The 20,567-nt window shown below is 33.9% G+C and overlaps 1 protein-coding gene across 5 annotated transcripts in view; it reads right to left on the bottom strand.

Moving 5' to 3' along the window:
- The window catches only part of NOVA1 (NOVA alternative splicing regulator 1), a 153,813-nt gene that overhangs the window by 108,896 nt on the left and 24,350 nt on the right, over positions 1 to 20,567 (bottom strand). The gene's annotated exons all lie outside the window — the stretch shown is intronic.

The following is a 20,567-nucleotide window of genomic DNA, read 5'->3' as shown; positions in this document are numbered from 1 at the left end:
GGGAAGGGAAGGGAAGGGAAGGGAAGGGAAGGGAAGGGAGGGGAGGCGAAAGGAGGGGAGGGGAGGGGAAAGGAGGGGAGGGGAGGGGAGTGGAAAGGAGGGGAGGGGAGGGGAGGGGAGGGGAGGGGAGGGGAGGGGAAGGGAAGGGAAGGGAAGGGAAGGAAGAAAGACTAGTCAGTGTGAGGCAATGGAGCAGAAACAGAAAAAAAGGGAACAACAAAAGGTACTACTTACATAAGAAAGTCTTTTCCCTTTCTACCTTTCCCCTCACTTCATCAGCACACAGGAGGAGAAATAGGTATATGAGAAAAATAAAAATAAAAATACACAGACCATTCTCCACTCACTGGATTGAGCAAAGGGAATGACTAGACTTCAACCTCTCCCAACACTCTATAATCTCCCAGAAAAGTCCAAGTCATATTGACTGAAAGAAGAGAAATTGAGTTATAAGTTGGCTATGAGGTTAAAATTCAAGTTAAACTGACTTTACTACATTAAAGTCAGATTAAATTAAAGTGCCCAGGAATCTATGACATCATCTTGAGAAAAGCAAAAGAAACAAAAAAGAATGATTTGACTAATCGTAAACAAAAAAGGTCACACTGGAGAAAAATAAAACCACTCCATGTTCCCATTCCCACTTAATTCTCCATCCCAATTTATACTGTATTATAAAATGGTTAGTACCAACGAGGTAGTGATTTTGACTATTCATTTCTCTAAAACATTCTATGAATACTAGGCTGAATACCTAAATTATCATATTCTTATTTATTATTCTTATGAACAACCAGCAATTACCTAACTATGGCTATTTTGTAGATAATTTCTTCGCGTTTTTCCTTGTGTATAAAAGCTACAGAAATATTTGTCTATTTATAAACAGTAATATTAAGCAATTAAATAACATGAATATATTTTGTGCATTTGTAGAAAATACTAGGTTTTACAGAAGCTAAAACATAATATCTCCTAAATAAGACATCAAACTTAGAAGCTTGTAGATAAAAAAGGCTCTACAGAAGGAAAGACTAAAACAGAAAGAAAACAGAGTTTAGATGGATTCTTGTTTTATAGGAACACTTTCAATATTCATAATGCAGTAACCTAAAATACAATTTTAGAGAATATTTTACTCTGACTCATAGTTTAATAACAGAATCTTTCACTAAATGGAATCATGCTGTCTCCAGGCATTTAATAGTTAAATTAATATTTAATGGGCATTCTCTTAAAAATCAGGCAATTCCTTTTAGATAAATTAAGGTATCACTATTTTACATGACTAAATTATGCATGGCCTTGTCTCTTTTTAAATGTCACACTTTTGAGAAAACAGAATTCTATTACATTGATGTTTATAACTATTCATGTAATATTCTCATTCGTTTAACAATTACTTATCATCCTGAATTATGACATGTATATTCAACACATATTTTATCATTTCATCAGTCATTCCTTCTCAGAGGTACAACACACTGAAGATGAAGTGTGAGTCAAAATTACAAAACTAAGTTCTAAATTTATACCTTTTTTCTACTCTACTTTCTCACAGGATGTAGAAAGAAATATCAGTTACAAGTAAATTTAAAAGTGTAAGAAAAATCATGGAAACTCAGTTCATCCAAACTAACACGTTAATTCACTGTTACTTAATAATATCAACCTACATAACTTGAAAAAAATCAAGTTGTGATGAAATACCTCTAAGCTTTTCTAGCATAAGTAATATTTAATTCAACAACAGCTATCACTTATGTCAACCAGGAATAAATAATCTGCTACCATAATTTGTTATCACACAATTATCGGGGCTAGTTCTAAGACTTATGTTAATGTTTCTTATAATTGTGCAAAAAGTAGTTGTTCTAACACCAAAAAAGGATAAAAAGTTCAATATAAAACTAACGAAATATGCTCAAGATCTATGTCAGAAGAACCACAATACTCCAATGAAAGAAATCAATGACGATCTAAGTAAATGACCTATTCCATGTATTCAGAGAAAGACTCACTGTTGTTAAGATGTCAGATCTTCCCTACTTGATCTATAGATGCAATGCAATACCCATCAAAATCCCAGTGAGTTATTTTGCAGATACCAATTAACTGATTCTAAAGATTTATACAAAAAAAGCAAAAGGCCCAGAATATTAAAGGAGAAGAACAAAGCTAGAAGACTGACACTATCCAAATCAAAACTTTATAAAACAAGACAGGGTGGTACTCGTAAAATAACAGACAACTTGATCAATGGAACAGAAACAAAAAAAGCCCAGAAACAAACCCATATTAACATAGTCAACTGATTTTTCACTAAGGAGAGGAGGTAATTAAGTAATTTCACTAAGGAGAGGAGGTAACTAAGGAGCAATGATAGTTTGTTTCAACAGATAGTGCTGGAACAACTGGATATCCACATACCAAAAAATAAAATTTAAAAAAAAAAGCTAATCTAAATACAAATCATAAACCTTTCACAAAAATTAACTCAAAATACACCAAAGATAAAACTATACAACTCCTAGAAGATAACATAGGATAAAATCAGGGTGACCTTGTGCTTGACAATGATGTTTTAGATACAACACCAAAAGCAGATCCATGTTAGAACAAAATTGATCAGTTGGACTTCATTAAAATTAAAACTTCTGCTCTGTGGAAAACACTATTAAGAGAATGAAAAGATAAGCCACAGATAGGGGAAACACATACCTCATAAAGTACTAGTATCCAAAATATCAAAAAAGCACTCACAATTCAACAATTAGAAAATACGGACAAAAGGTCTGAAAAGACACCTCACTAAACAGATAAAATGATGTCAAAAAAGCATACGAAAAGATGCTCAATATCTTATGTATATTAGGACTGTCATAACAAAGCACTACAAACTGGGTGGCTTAAGTACTGGAGGTTATAAGGGACAATAAGGTGTTATCAGGGGTGATTTCTTTTGAGGATGTATCTTTCCAGGCCTCTCTCCTTGGCTTGTAGATGGCAGTCCATGTTCCCATGACATTCTCTCTGCATGCCATCTCTGTACACATTTCTCCTTTTATAAGGATACCAGTCATAATGGATTCAAACTTACCACTATAACTTTTCCTTAACTTGATTACATCTCCAAATAAGGTCACATTCTGAGGTACTGGGATTTAGGACTTTAACACATCAATTTTGTGGGGACATAGTATATCTTTAGGGAACTGAAAATTAAAACAATAAGATACCATTATACACCTATTAGAATGGCTAAAATCCAAAATGCTGACATCACCATATGCTGATGAGGTTGTGGAACAACAGAAGGAAATTATTGGTGGGAACGCAAAATAGTAGAGCCATTTTGATTTTTGTGGCAGTCTCTCCTTGTTGCCCAGGCTTGAGTGCAGGCTGCTCACTGTAGCTTCGACATCCCACCCGGTCACAAGTGATCCTCCCACCTCAGCCTCCCAAGTAGTGGGTACTACAAGCACATGCTACCATGACTGGCTAATTTTTTTTTTTTTTTTTTTGTATTTTCAGGGTTTTGCCAAGATGCCCAGTCTAGTCCTGGACTCCTGAGCTCAAGCTATCTGCCCACCTCTGCCTCCCAAATGGCTGGGATTACAGACATGAGCCACCATGCTCGGCCCACTACAGCCATTTTGAAAGACAGTTTAACTGTTTCTTACAAAACTAAGCATACTTTTAACATACCATAGAGCAATCATGCTCCTTGGTATTTACAAAAATGAATCAAAAACATATGCCTACAGGAAAACCTGCACACAAAAGTTTATAGCAGCTTTATTAATGACTGTTCAAACATAGAAGCAAAGATGTCCTATAATACAGGTGGATGGATTAAAAAAATGGTGATACATCCATACAATGGAATATTATCTCATGATTAAAAGACATGAGCTAACATGCCATAAAAAGAGGAATCTTAAACCTTAAATGAAAAAAAAAAAAAAAAGGTCAATCTAAAAAGGCTGCCTACTGTATGATTCCAACTAAACGATGATCTGGAAAAGGCAAAACTATAGAGACAGTAAATGACAGTGGTTACCAAGGGTGCCTTGGAGGGAAAAAAAGGGGGAATGGACAGGTAGAAAACAGGGAGGTTTTCTTTTCACAAATATATAATGACATGGGTACGTGTCATTATATATATGTAAAAACATACAAAAATGTACAACATAATGAGTGAATCCCAAGATACATTATAGATTTCAGTTAATAAGAGTATCTCCATTTTGGCTCATCAATTGTAACAACTGTACCACACTAATTGTCCAAACTTGGAAGCAAAGATGTCCTTCAACACAGGTGGATGGCTAAACAAAGTGGCTAATAATACATTGTTAATAATTGAGGAGAAGAGGGAGTTGGGGCAAAAAGAAATATATGGCAACACTTTAGACTTTCTGCTAAATTTTTTCTGTAAACTTAAAACCGCTCTAAAAGTCCATTAATTAAAGAAAAGTAGTTCTTCTACTAAGAGGGTCAGGAAGCAAAGGATTTAGGATAATTACATGGAAATAGAAGTAAATTTAAAAAAAAATTTAAGTGCAAAAATACTGTTTTTTCAGTAATAGTCAATAATCCATGACATACTCTATGACAAACTATGACATAAAACTCAATAAAAGTATAATTTCTATATAGGAAGGTTGTTTTTAAAAATGTTTTAGACAGGCCATTTTGCAACATTTAACAAAATGCTATTTTCATTTCAGAAAGCCAGATAATGCCTTGGACGTAACAATATTGATATGCAAGATTATATTTTTAAAAATATTCAAACTGTACTTACATCATTCTAAAATTCTCCAGCCTACATAATTATATTAGGATGGAATAAGGTAATATTATTTGAGCAAAGTAAAACAGAACACTTTTGATTAGAAGAACACAAGGATAATTTCCCCTCCTTGCCTACATATCATGCACCTCACTTGGATGCAAAAGAAAACTTATAGGGAGAAGACAATTTTATACTAACTTTGAGATAAATTTTCAACAAGAAAGAAGCAGTTTTCCAAGTTAAAAAAAAAGTAGCAATTATTTCTCTGAAGTATGTAGATTCCTCCATACTCCTGGTATAATCACTACTGTATATAACGTTCCTATTTAATTTTCCTTTGTCGTTTCTGTGGCTATAATGCACCTTTCCTAAAAAAAGAAATAGTAATCAATTTTAGAAAAATATAAAATATACTGGTAGCCACATTAAAGAGTATCATTAAAGTCCCTTTTGGAATCTAAAAAATGTGGAATTTATTCTTACTGTCATCGTTTATCAAATACTGGTTAGTACAACTCTGGGAATGTTATTTAACCACCATTTTTTAAAATGGGCTAACTGTAAAGGTTAATGCCATTCTAAAATGATGTAGACAGTTTTTTTATATGAGATCCTCTTATTATTAATTGTTCACATTTACAAATCCAAATATCAATGAATGATATTCAAGATAGATTCTATACCACATATACGTGGAAGTTTATTCAACAATAACAAAGAATGAAATCCTGTCATTTGCAGCAACATGGATGGAACTGGTAGTCATGATGGTAAGTGAAATAGGCCAAGCACAGAAAAAAACAAATAATGCATGTTCTCACTCACATGTGAGAGCTAAAACAGTGGATCTCAGGAAGACAGAGAGTAGACTGGTTATCAGAGGCTGGGAAGGGTTGAGTGGGGGGATAAAAAGTGGTTGATTAATGGGTACAAATATACAGTTTGATAGTGGTTGATAGAGCAGTAGAGTGACTTTAATAACCTTTTGTATATTTCAAACTAGTTACAAAAGAACAGTTTAAATATTTCTAGCATAAAGACAAATATTTAAGAAGATGGAAATCCTGATTACACTGATATGAACTTTACAAATTATACAAAATGTATTAAATTATTATAATATATTAAATTGTATGCATTAAATGATTGTAATAAATTATTGTAATTTAATACATTTTGTATAATTTGTAAACATGTACATAAATTATATACTGAAAATATGTACATCTACTATATATCAATTAAAATATAATGTTTCAAGACAGATCATATACCAAAGTTATATCATGACTCTAAGACTATCTCCCTACTTTAAGGATGCCTGAAAGGTACATGAATTTTTTAGTACTCTTTAAAAATGTCTATAACATGATTTGTCATATTTAATAATGCATGTCTTTAAATAATTTTCTCAAAGGAAAAAGATTATAGTTTGATCTGCCACAAAGTTGTGGAAATGTGTTACTGAAATCAGTGATTGTATAAATTTAGTATACAATAATATTTACTGAATAAGAAAATATAAATTTGCTTTCTGTCTATGTCACATAAAGAAACTGTCAAAGTGGTGTTCTATAATTTCCTGAGGCTTTTGGGGATAAAAATCAAGTAACAGCAGTCTTCCTCAATTAGTAGAAAAATTAGCTTAAGGGATAAAATTGCCTCATTTTGAGATTTTATCTAATTTTCAACATTTGATAACTCACAACAGTTGCGTATACTATGATAGAATCTATCAGATTTTGTATAAAATTCTATTTGCCTAACATGGTAGTTGTAAGCACAGACTTTGGGGATGGAATATAAGGAAATTTCATCCCTGACTCTAATTGTATAGATATTAGAAATATATATACTTACACACATAAACATATATACATACCAGACATACTCATTCACATATATAAAGGAATACACCCACACAGTGTGGGCAAATTCATCTTTGTGCCATCTTTTCCTCATATATTTATTGTGTGAACTAATTCAGCTGATATATGAAAAGTGTGTCATTTTAACCATCTCTGGCTCACAGTAAATTTCATATAACTATTATTATTATTACTGCTGCTGCTTCAACCAGTGTTAAATTTAATATACTAACACGTCCAGTGTCCCGAAGAATATAATTTCCAAATGCTCTATTACAGCAGCAGACAACACGGTGCAGGGTGGGGTATAGTTTCGGGATGAAACTGTTCTACCTCAGAACATTGGGCATTAATTGGATTCTCATAAGGAGCAAGTAACCTAGATCCTTTGCATGCTCAGTTCACGATAGGGTTTCCGTCCTGTGAGAATCTAACGCCACTGCTGATCTGACAGGAGGTGGAGCTCAGGTGGTAATGCTTGCTGGCCCCACAGCTCACCCCCTGCTGTGTGGCCCAGTTTTTAACAGGCCACAGACCGGACCAGAGCAGGGTTGGGGACCCCTGCTCTATTACTTGAATAAGCTGAATAAGTTTGAAGACTACTAACACTGAAACACAAAAAGCATTAACATTTTAAAATACACTTGGATTTTTTTTATCTTTTTTTACTAAACACTTTGAACTCTCTTAAATTTGAAATCTATTTGCATGTCATATAAGATTCGTGAGTAGAGATAATAGAAATGCATCCTACCACAAACCTTCTTTATTCTTTAACAGCAGCAGCTGACACAGGAGAATAATTTCCTGCTTCACTGTGCTGACAGCACATCGTCTAGATTCAGAAATTATACCCTCAGCAGGAAGGCAATAGGTTTCTATCTATACTAAAGAAAGAGAATAGAAAAATTACACAAAATAGAGGGTGACTTATAAAAAAAAAATTGTATTGAACAGAGTTTTTTTTTAACTGGTGAAATGAACACAAATTATAACTAAGTTTATATTTTGAATTTCAAGTATTTGGCTAGAATGTTTCTTAAATAAATAAAAGTTTTGTCGGCCGGGCGCGGTGGCTCAAGCCTGTAATCCCAGCACTTTGGGAGGCCGAGACGGGCGGATCACGAGGTCAGGAGATCGAGACCATCCTGGCTAACACGGTGAAACACCGTCTCTACTAAAAAATACAAAATAATTAGCCGGGCGAGGTGGTGGGCGCCTATAATCCCAGCTACTCGGGAGGCTGAGACAGGAGAATGGCGTGAACCCGGGAGGCGGAGCTTGCAGTGAGCTGAGATCTGGCCACAGCACTCCAGCCTGGGCGGCAGAGCGAGACTCCGTCTCAAAAAAAAAAAAAAAAAAAGTTTTTGTCTACTTATAATGTTTAATACTTCCAAACAAATACTATATTTCTATATTTCTCCTACTCTCAAATTTTTAAACAAAAAAATTCTAAAAAGATCAACTAAAACGTATTAGTTTTCTGATTTTAATCAATCCTAGTGTGTTAGAACACTATGTCCTAGTTCAGTCAGTAAATGCCAATTCTTTTAAAAAATATTTAGGAGAATGGTGTTAAGTGATAACTGTTTATATTAAAGTTTTGTTCTGTTACCAGAAAAATTACTCTTCACTCCATAAGTTATAATTTCCATGTATTTGTATATGCTGCATATTTATAAGCTGCTAGGTTTTTATTTTGGTTATACGAAAATCTAGTGACTTGCCTTATTAGAAGTCATTTTTAAGGTATCATATTAGTTTAAGTAGCTCTAGATGTCTGAAGAAGTATGTATTGTAGGCTTCTGGTCCATATTAATAAAGTAAAAGTATCAAGACCTCAGCTTCCACAAGCAGTACCTGGATTCAAATCTTTCTATCACTTACTAGCCCTGTGAAATTGGTGAGTTACTTGTTCTGCTTCCTCATTTGTATAATAAAGATAATAGTAGTATATGTCTAATGGGATTGGTTTGAGTGTCAAATGAAAATCTATACAAAAGCACTTTAAAAAAGTCTAGCATATAGTAAGGCGCTCCACAAATGCTAGCTAGCTGTTGTTTTTGCTACTAAGTATGGCAGATGAGAACACATATTAAACTCCACTCCCTTCTGAAACATCACTAAAATGGCAAAATAGCATAAAATCAGAAAGGCAAGGAGAAGGGTGAGGGAAACAACAGCAAACAAGAAATTCAACATCATTTTGGAAAAGGAAAAACTGAAGCAGACTAACTAGGAACACACTCTGCACGGAGAGGCAGCTGAAAACTAGGTAACAGAAAATGCTAATATCAACAGCAAAATAATTTGCCTAATGAAACTCCATAAAGATAGTGATAACATTAGCACTGAATACTGAGGGAAACTCTAAAAATCTACATAGAGAAAATTTTAGTATATAGATTTACTACCCTACTTTACATATTCCCTTTTCTCGCTGGAAGTTCAGAATATTCAATAGCTTGGCCCAGAAATGTTCCTGAACTACAACTACCAGGCAAAACAGAAAGGAATCAAGGAACAAGGTTAAATTGGACGAAGTGGTTCCTAAATGTTGGCAGGCAGATATATACCATGCAGAAAGAATATATGAAAATCCAGTAGTGAAAGTTTAAGAACTCAGATAACAGACATATAGTTACTATCATACAGAATCCCCAGCTTTTTCCATGATCACACTAATGAAGATATCTAAGCAATAAGTCTTGCTACCAGACACACAGCTTTCAACCAAATATGTGGCACCACGTTAAGCCAAAGCTTTGACAAAAAGTCTCCAACACAAGAGACTAAAACCAAAAGAAGGAAGGAAGGAAGGAGGGAAGGAGGGAAGGAGGGAAGGAGGGAAGGAAGGAAGGAAGGAAACTCAGAGGAAATACAATACAAAGAGCAGAAGCAACCTTAAGGCAAAACAATTAACATCTTCACAGACATTAAAATTGATGGTTACAACCGCAAAATAAGAAGAATACATCACATTAAAAAAAAAAGTAATAATGGGGGCGTGGGAAGCAAAAAATCAGAGAAACAGTAAGAACTTGTAGAAAATGAAAATAACTGAAATGAAACATTCAATGAAAGAAAAAGTTTAGTAAGTCTCTGAATAACTACAATTTTAAAATTTTTAAATGAAAAAAAGAGAATGAAAATAAGAAAATCAGAAGACAAATCCAGATCAACATAGCCGTAGGATCAGTGATACCGGATAGTAAAATGAGAGAACAGAACAGAATGCCTTCATAATTCTGAGGCAAAATTATTTTCAGCCTACAATTATATACATAAGCTTATATTCAATTAAATGTGAGAATGAGGACATATTCAAGTATGCAAGCTTCTATGACTCCTTTATTAGGATGCATCTGAAAAATATATTTCTATAAAACAAAGGATTAAGAAAAGAAAAGCAAGCATGAGATTCAGGAAATAGAGGATATAGCACTGAAGAAACAGCATAAGCTCCAGCATAAGCCCAAGTATGGGCTTTATGAGATTTTTCAGAGAGTTATTCTGTTTATATCCAAAAACTCAAATAACTTTAAACCTAAGAAAGCCTTCATCCCGTGGTTTTCAGGTTGTATCTGAACTAGTTTGTTCTAGTCTTACATATAAACTTCAACTCTGTGAAGTATGCACTATTATTTTCATCATTTTACAAATGAGAAAATCAAGGTACAGAAGACAAGTTAATTAAGTGGGTGCGGAAATTTTAACCCTGGCAATTTAGTTCCAGAACTCATGGTCCTTACTGTTTTGCTCTACTATATGTATTATAAACCTATTGACACAACATATTGTCTTTAATTATTTGGAAAACACTTCAGTACCTCATAGGGCCTGACGTACATAACTTCACCGTTTCATAAAAATTGTGTATCTTACAAACCATGGTACTTCAGATTTGATGAACTGGTAGCTAATGGTAGCTAACAGCATAATAGCACTTACAATGCATCAGGCACTATTCCAATTGCTTTATACATATTTATTAATTCAATAATCACAACAATCCCATGAGGTGGGTACAGTTATTATTCCTACTTTACACATGAAAAAATGGAAACACAGGTTAAGTAGCTTGCTGGAATTCATGTGGATACTAAGTGGCAGAAAAAGGATTCAAACTTCAGGAGCAGGTTTGGCTCCAGAGACTGAGTTTTTAAATATTATAAGTACCGCTAAAGGTTTTATATACACCATCACCAGTTACTGCTCCTTGCAATAGACAAATTAACATATCCATTTTTAACTCAGGAAATTGTAAAACAGAAAGATCAAGGAACTTATACAAAATTCACAGAGTTTGCAAGAGACAAGACAGAAATTCAAACCCAGTTCTGCCTCACTTTAAAGCCTTTGAAATTGGCAATAACCAACCTTATTTTACTATATAATATATAAACAATATGGTTAAGGACTTTTTTATTTGTAAAAATATGTCCAACTGGTAAGTCTGGTTTAGTGTTTCTATGAGATAAACAGATACAATTAAACCTTTAAGTACTCTACCCAAATCTTAAATACATTTATGGAAATCTTTCTAAAATGTATCACACATATACCTAACTTCTTAAAATGTAATGAATACAATTCAAACATATCTTGATGAATCTGGTTCATCACCGTGATGAGCAGTAATGACACTGTGTGGGAAAGTAGCTACAGGTGTAGAGAGTACAAGATAAAACTTAAGAGCTATTGAAGTCAACAGGAGTCCTGCAAATTTGAAAAAGACCATACTGAGAGAATTCACTTCTGTAGCTGGTCTTTGTTTCAGAAAGAAAAACACAATAGCTGCTTCACTTCACTTCCTATCTACACTCACTGTATTTTTATACTCGTGCACTTTTGTAAGAACAAAATGTTACCCTTTTTGTAATCTAGGTAGGTATTTCAGTTATCATCAGCCCCCAAAAGAGACCTGTGGAACTATCCTATAACTTAATGAATTTCTGGTATCTCACAGTGCCTAGAGGTCTGTTAATCGTCCATCCCATCCTTCAAAGTCACAAAGGCATTCTTTCTTGTCCCTCAGCTGACTCTTTTCTGTTCTCTTGTACCCACTGCTGTTCCAGTGTATTCCCTACTTCTACAGTTCACCACTCTTTCTTTTTGTTTCTTTCACCATTTTTCATTTTTTTATGTGTATCCAGTCTGTCATTTCTTGGCTTCCACGTAAAAAGACCAAAAATTCGGTGTGATATGATAGCCAAAAAGTGGCAAGAAACTTGACAGACAAGAAAAAGGTGGACCAAGTTTCATTTATTTTTGTAATCTAGCCATGAGCACTGTGCCATACTATAGACTAAATGATACTGTGTGGAATCAAACTAATTCCATAAAATACAAGCAAATCACCAACAAATGGATAAGCTAACACCAGTACCACCACATTCTCTCATTTATTAGTTTTCTTTTTAATCTTCTTTAATCCTTGATTAGTGCTGAAAATGTGACAAAAGAAAAAAGCAAGAGAATGCAAACTGAATGGCGTTCTTAAATAAATACGTTACAAAATAGGCTTTCATATAGAAAAACATATAATGATTTAGAAAAGCGATCTATGTTCATTTTAAGGGTATTTAAATGAGGAGAAAGAGAATGTGATGCAATTGAAAGATAGGCAAAAGTATGTTTCATGGTAAACAAAGGGATGAAAATATAATTTGGATGCTAAAATTATATGAATGATGAAATATTCCTTCAGAGTTGCTGTAAAATAAAAGACTATAAAATGTCATAGGGAATGCATAACAAAACAGCTTAGCAAAATCTTAGAAATGCAATGATGAAAGAGTTCAAGCACTGTTTAAGGTTACTAAAAGACATCATACATAACACCAGTCACAATTTCTAAGGAAATATCATACTTGTTTAAGGCTATTAACAAAACTATCTTATCATTAACTTCAAATTCCAGTTTTAATTTGTCATCAAAATAATACGTACCATTAAAAATCAACCATACACAGAGTATATTTATATACATATATACTAGTTTGGCTCCAATGATTGTAAGTGGGTACCTTGGAAAGTGATTTAACTTTTTGTGCTTCAGTTAAGAATAGATCCTTCTTCATAAAGTTTTTGAAAAGACTAACATATAATACATGGTGTGTTGAATATGGCTTTGCAAATAGTAAATGTTCATTAGTTAACCATTATTATTATCATTATTATTATTTCACTACATCTTCCTTATCATCTATTATCCTACCTCTCAACTAATAAGGCGATAAATCCCATAATATGGCCAAAATTGTGAAACTAAACGTAAAATAACAGATGCTAAGAAACAGAACCCACCATAATCTTCTTTCTCACTTGGCATTTCTTGTTGACAATGGCAGTTTCTGTCATCAATAAAAATTGTGGAAAAACGGAAATCATCATAATAAGGAAAACATGTTACTATGTTAGAACACAGCAGAAATAAATGTTTTTAAAATCTTCCTTAAGAAATCAATCCTTAGACAAACATTGCATTTTTCTCCCCCACCCCTGCAAAAAGCTAGAAGCTGGGAATACAGTTAATATCTTCAAAACTACTTAGAAATACCTTTTACATAGGATGAGCACATAAAAACGGAAGAAATAACTTTCATTTCCTATAAAAACACTTGCCTTCAATCAAACTCACCTTTCCCTAAAAACTGTACAAAATGATGCTAAATTATAATCCAAAAACCAATATATTAAAGCATATACTTTGGGTTTAAATGTTTAAATCCTATAAAAATAATGTAGAGTATAATCAAATTTAATTGTAATTCATAAAAACTGCCTTCAGAAAAATTTAGTTTCTGTTATATGTATTATCCTATATTTAAGTGTCTTGTTTAATTTTTTTTTTTTTTTTGAGACAGGGTTTTGCCCTGTCATCCAAGCTGGAATGCAGTGGCACAATCTCGGCTCAATGCAGCCTCGACCTCCTGGGCTCAAATGATCCCCCTACCTCAGCCTCCCAAGTAGCTGGGACTACCAGCATGGGTCACCACACCCAAATAATTCTGTGTATTTTTTGTAGAGGCAAGGTCTTGCTATGTTACCCAGGATGGTCTCGAACTCCTGGACTCAAGCGATCCTCCTGCCTCAACCTCTCAAATTGCTGGAATTATAGGCATGAGTCACTGGACCCAACTGTCTTACTTGATTTAAATAGTTTGCCAGTGGTTAGAGTAACCCAATCTGGAGAACAATAATATCACCTCCATTTTTTATATGATTATTCTTCTGCACCTGTTTCATTTCTAGTCTTCTGCTTCATTAACTTTTCATTTTCTCAAATATATTAAATCTGAAATAGTCATCTCAATATGCTAACGATCTGATAACATTTTAAGCAACTTTTTTCTTGCTCAAGATAAACAAACTAGTTATGCTTTTAAAAAATAGTTTTTCCATTTGGTTATCAACAAAGCTCTCTGAACTACTGTACCTTTATAAAGCTTGCCCAATATTATGGTCATTTCTGTCTGTATATAAACATCTGAAGAGTTTCTTGATATTTACTGTGTGATACCTCCCAAACAAACAAAAATACTAATAGGACTGATAAAGGATAAAATCAAGGAAAAGGTAACAATGAAAAGGGAATCTTGGGATTGCTGGGATCTTAGAAAAAGGTAGGCCAATATATTAAGATAATAAGAGAGACTTAGGTAAAACAGAAAACGTTTTACAGTAGGTTTTTAACACATATTGTTAACTACTCTTTACAATGTAGTAACTGTTACTTGATCTTCTTTCTCAAAATTCCTATCAGGTAGTAACTTAGAATTCTATTTCTTTATATACACAATCATTCATATACAAAATGAACACTATCCTGGAACTCAAGTATTTATGAGTGAAGAATATAAACCCCATAGAGGCAGTGCTATACAATGTACAGCATGGACTCTGGAGTCAGATGGACTTGAGTACAGATCAACCTTTTTCACCAGTTGCATGATTTTGGTCGGCTTACCTGTTTCTGAAATGGTTATAAAAGATGTATGTATTTCCAGGATAGCTGGGGGAAATAAGAAAATTATGTAAACAAATAAAAAACCCTAACATGCTTTTATGTTTGACAGTATACGCAAGGAAACCCAGCCAATTCTCCTGCCTGAAACAACTAAACTATGTCAGAGAAAAATATTAAAAACACATTCTTCAATGGCATCTGTTAGCTGACCACAAATTAATAAACCTAAATAAATGCAGGAACCTGGAAGAGTAACTAGAGCTTGTAAGGGGACATTTACCTTGAAGGCATTTGATAAACCAAGGTAATCTGATCTTTTGTCTATTGACCTTCCTGTTCCAGGTGGGTAGCCTGATGAGAATCCCTAATAAATATTAACTTCAATCAGCTATGCTGTCATTGTAAGAGTAAAACATGCCCTGATCCTCTGACAATTCCTCACATACACTTAGAAGGCAGGAAAACATTATCTGGGAACTCATAACCACAAGTTTGCCTTCAAGCAGATTTTCAGCATGAATTCATACATGGTGGTTAAAATAATCTCAAGCCAAGAATTTAGTTTCAAATTGTTCCCAACTATAAATGACAACTAAATGCAAAGCCAAGTCACTCTGAAGGAAACCACTTTTAACCCAGGATTCAAAAAATTCCCTCAGGTAAACTGCTAAGAAAACTTAACAACAAACATTCACCAAACACACAAGGAAGCAAGGTGGCAAGAGTGAGAACCAGCAGAAACAACACAGAGCAGAACTGTCAGATGGAATATTTTAAAATAAGTATTCTTAATACGTTTCATAAGAGGTTTGAACATTTACAGTAGAAAAAATCCGAGAAAGGGTCAAACAGCACTTCTAGATATAAAAAATATAACTGAAATTAATGAATCTTGTATTTTGAATATAGAATATCATATTTTAATTCATTTATTTCCCATTTTCCTCCTCAAAACACAAACATTTTGATTAAATAGGAGCAGCAAATCTGAATTATTTAACAATCTGATTTACAGTATACATTTGTGTGGCTTATTAAATATTTCTTGACAACAAACCAGACCATTAAAATATTAACAAAAACAAAGAAGTAGTGTGAATGATATGTCATTTAAGAAAAGTTTCCAATGTAATTTTTTAAAGTTACATGTTTCTTGAAATCTTATTTGCTTTCTTTATCCAGAAAATTCCATTTACCACAGAAAGTAATCAGGTAATCCTTAGATCTATACACACAATTTATCAAAAACTTCAAAGTGGCATAATCAAAGAAGCAACAGTGATCCATTACTAACAAATAATCACACCCAATTTCAACTTCTATAAATTTGAAAGCACAGTTTAAAACAAATTTCTAGTTGAAAAGAATCAGTGCTAGATTCTTTCAAATCTTTACTTCTTCAATAGCATACTATTCCTTAGTTTATATTATGATCTTCACTTTCACTATCATAAATAAAACAAAAGGCTAAATAATTTTGAAGTTCTGATTCAATGCATACTTAAACAAGGGGTCGGTGCTTTTGCTAGATGATTATTCTGTATTTTCAATTTCTGGCTCTTTACCTTAAGGGGTCTCTAAAAGTAAATGCTACAAAAGTTAATAGAAGGAAACCATCTGCTTACTCAAATAGAAGTATATACTAAGGCCGGATGCAGTGGCTCACGCCTGTAATCCCAATACTTGGGGAGGCAGAAGCGAGCAGATCACCTGAGGTCAGGTCTGGCCAACATGACGAAACCCTGTCTCTACTAAAAATACAAAAATTAGCCAGGGTGGTGGTGGGCACCTGTCATCCCAGCTACTCGAGAAGCTGAGTCAGGAAAACAGCTTGAACCCGGGAGGCGGAAGTTGCAGTGAGCTATGATCACACCACTGCACTCCAGCCTGGGCAACGGAGTGAGACTCCATCTCAGAAAATAAATAAGTAAATAAAACGTATATATAAACTATTAAATTTTAAAAAAACTTCATTGAACAAAGTAATCTATCCTCAACTGCTGTGGTTATAGTATTAAAAATCCTATCAATGGCAAAATCACAGTTGTGAATATGAATATCTCACGTGAAAAGATTAAGGAGAAAACAAAAAGGGCTATCTAGCATCTATATAACACATTTGTATGTGTCTATTTGTGTATGTGTATATGTATGTGTACATATGTATTGTATATATGTATGTACATATATATGTGTACATACATGTGTATTGTATACATATATATGTATATGTAAACATACATGTATGTATGCATATATTTAAAACCAACAGATAAAAGTTGCAGAAGGCAATTGCTCCTAAAACAACACATAAACTACTCTGGTAGGTCAATCATTTCCTGAATTATCTTTTAATAGTTCATGAAGCACTGTTATAATACTGTAATATGCTGAAGCAGAATCTTCCATAAATTTTATATTACACAGATAATTCACCCCTAATAAAGTATTCCAAACCAACCTTTACTCTATTAAGTTTAAGGGATATCATTTCCCTTTGCTTAATTTTCCTAAATTCTATGAAATGTTTCTTTCGTATATTATTAATATGTCTAAGAAAAGTATTTTTTCTGGTTTAACCCACTGTCCACATATATGCACAGCTGCAAGAATCATAAAGTCTGTTCTTTCTTTACTATCAACCCACAGACTTCACTTATAAAGACTGGTGAAGAGCCATAATTGGTGATGTGTTATTTTGGTTTACAGGTTAAATAATATGGATTAAAATATTTTGAATTAAATAATATGGATCAAATATACATATATATATATATATATAAATATATATAATGTGTAATGACACTTTTCCTGTTACCTAGGATTTAGAAACGAGGACCCAGAAAAGAGAACAAGGAGGAAATAAGTATACTCATGTTCTAAAAAGGACTGAAAAAATATTGAGGCCAGCCAGTCTCTTTTGGAAGTATTCCTCCCCTAAGGTGCTGCAAGCCAAGAGCATGATTCCTATATATTGAGAGTACTCACAAGAAGATACTATCTTTTCACTCAGGCTTATATTAATATAAGATATCAGACTTAATGATGCTTTGTTCCTAAGTGAGTACAAAAAACAATAAAGAGAAGTAACACGAAAAACACATGACATGACAATGACGCAGTTACCTCTAGCACCATATGATATGAATCACATGAGCCTACCTTAAAAAAGATGTCCAAAAGAGTGAGGAGGCTCCAGCAACCCCAGGAAACTGGTCTACCCACGTGGCTAGAACAGAGGGCCTACAACAGAGTTAACTAAGAATATCTCACATCAGGTTTTAACTGTGTAGTAGGAGACCTCAGCAGAGTCCATCCCAGATGTAAAGCAAGCAGCCTATGAGAGAGCTAGCATTCGGACAACTGTCACATAGAAGAAGGCATCAAAACTCAACAAAATATTATTACAAGCCTAGTTAAGTAAAAAGAAAGTTTTGCCCATTTCCTTCTATCTGGTCTCTAAACCTAAAATCAGAACTGGGGGAGGAGAGAGACATCTTAGAATTAATCTATGCATCCTTACTTAAATCTAAATAAAGAAGGTGAAAGATAGACTACAACAGCTTCCAAGTTTCAAGTTCTTAGGCCCCAAAGCCTGACTATTGCTGAGATGGGGAAGAGCTTTAAATTAGATATGAGATTCATATATCATATTACCCTATACTAAAGGCTTGTTTTTGTTTAATAATCAAAATGAATGGGATGTTATGAAATACACCACAATATTATTCTCTGCTACTCTGGTAGAGTATATACGAAGTACAGTTGTAAGTGAAACAACCCACATTTGGGAAAACATCAAGAACATAAAGGGGAAGATTAATTCAAGGTACATGTTGTGAGTAAAACAGACAACAATTGGCAACAATTACAGAATAAACAGAAAATAAAAAAGAGAAAAAGATCAAAATTAACCAATTTTTCCAGTTTGGATAACTTGAAAATCACTGGTGCCAATAACTGAAACAGGAAACAAAAAGAAAGGCAAGTTTATAAATTTAAGAGAATACATTTTTTGACATTCTATTTATCTACTCGGTTATTCATATATGCAGTAGATACATATTGAGCATCTACTATGTGGAAGACCCTATAAAAGTATTAAGGGTACAATGCAATAAAGGTGACATGGTGTTCATCATTTTTGTAGTACTTAGAGTCTAGCGAGCTAGAAAAGATTTGTAATTACAAGAAGCATTAAAAATATAGGATGTGTCACATGAACAAAGGAAGGGTCCCTCAACCAGATTGAGGTGATCAGCAAAGACTTCCTAGATGATTACATATGCTGAAACCTCAGCCTTATATACGAATCGTGGTGTGTGTGTGTGTGTCTCTATGTTTAAGACATTAATACAGATACATAACCGAATACCTGTGGAAGAAGTAACATGCCAAATCATGTGAACATATTATGTGTACTTTTAGGGTAAGGCAATTTACAGAAAGACTTTATGTAAGGTATAAACAATCATATTTATTTTGATATACATTAAATATAACAAGGTGTACATAAAACAAAAGATCAAAACAGTTTTGAGCTGAACATATGACTTACGTATGATCTACATAAAGGGAGTAATTAAAGCTAAAGGGATCTACGGGGCCAACGACAGAATCGAATGTAACCCTAACATTTACGTGATGATTTCAAGAAACAAAAGAAACTCACAAAAATGTTTGAGACAGTACAGTTAGTTAGAGAAACAATGAGAGAAACTGGATCATACAATGTCAAATAAGCCAACGGAGGAAGAGTAGTTATTAATATTGAATGTTTTAGAAAATTAAAAAAGGATGATGGCTACATGACTGAAAAAGATAGTTCAGTTGATTAAGCAACTAGTAAAGATACCATGAACTGTGAAAGAGTTGGATAACCAGGAGTAATAAAATGCTGAGAAAAAAAGAAACTCAGTCGACTACCCTTCCAAAAAATGTTGTTAGTATGTAAAAGGGAGAGAAAATGACCACAGCTATTACCAGAATCAAAGAAAGGTTTTAGTTTTTGGTAATTTTGTATAAAATAAGAACTGAATATATTATAAAGCCAAAGAGAAAGATCTAATGAAAAAATTTAAAAGATCCAAAAGAATGAGATAAGAGTATGAAAAAGATAAAGGGGGATAGGATAAATGATTCCTAAAAAGAAGAATAGAGAATTCTCATTCTATTTTTGTAGACAAGGATTAAAGGTGAAATTAAATTGTAATTTGAAGTATAAAAGGAAGTTGAGGGAGGTCCTTAAAGATGACCTAAATAAACTGTGAGGCAAGTACATTTACAGAGTATAAATGTGTTGGGGAGAGTTTCTGGGTTGAAAAAAATGAAAAAAGTTTAAAGAGGCACAAAATGGAAAGCTAATCAGAAATAAAAGGATAGCAGCAACAGAGGTGGATCAACTGAAAAGATATGTTAGACTGAGTAGCAGAATCAACTGGCCTGATTTTAGTCTTTATCTAGGGATGCACAGCAACCCCAGAGCAAAAGTACACACAGTGCAAGATAATAAAAATGTAAGGCTGAGCCACATCAGATCTTCCATTTTATCTGAAATACTAACAGCTCAAGAAAACAAAGATTACACTTTTTTTTTTTTTTTTGAGACAGAGTCTCGCTCTGTTACCCAGGCTGGAGTGCAGGCTGGAGCCGAGATCGTGCAATCTCGGCTCACTGCAACCTCTGCCCGCCGGGCTCAAGTGATTCTCCTGCCTCAGCCTCCCAAGAAGCTGGGATTACAGGCACCTGCCACCACACCTGGCTAATTTTTGTATTTTCAGTAGAGACGGGGTTTTATCATCTTGGCCAGGCTGCTCTTGAACTCCTGACCTTGTGATCCACCCGCCTCGGCCTCCCAAAGTGCTGGGATTATAGGTGTGAGCCACCGCGCTCGGCCAAGATCACACAATTTTAAAGATTCTCAGAA

The sequence above is a fragment of the Trachypithecus francoisi genome, unplaced genomic scaffold (genome assembly GCF_009764315.1).
Source record: "Trachypithecus francoisi isolate TF-2019V2 unplaced genomic scaffold, Tfra_2.0 Lachesis_group3, whole genome shotgun sequence".
Taxonomy (NCBI): domain Eukaryota; kingdom Metazoa; phylum Chordata; class Mammalia; order Primates; family Cercopithecidae; genus Trachypithecus; species Trachypithecus francoisi.
Note: the sequence above shows the minus strand (reverse complement) of the source record. Positions and strands in the feature narration are given on the sequence as shown.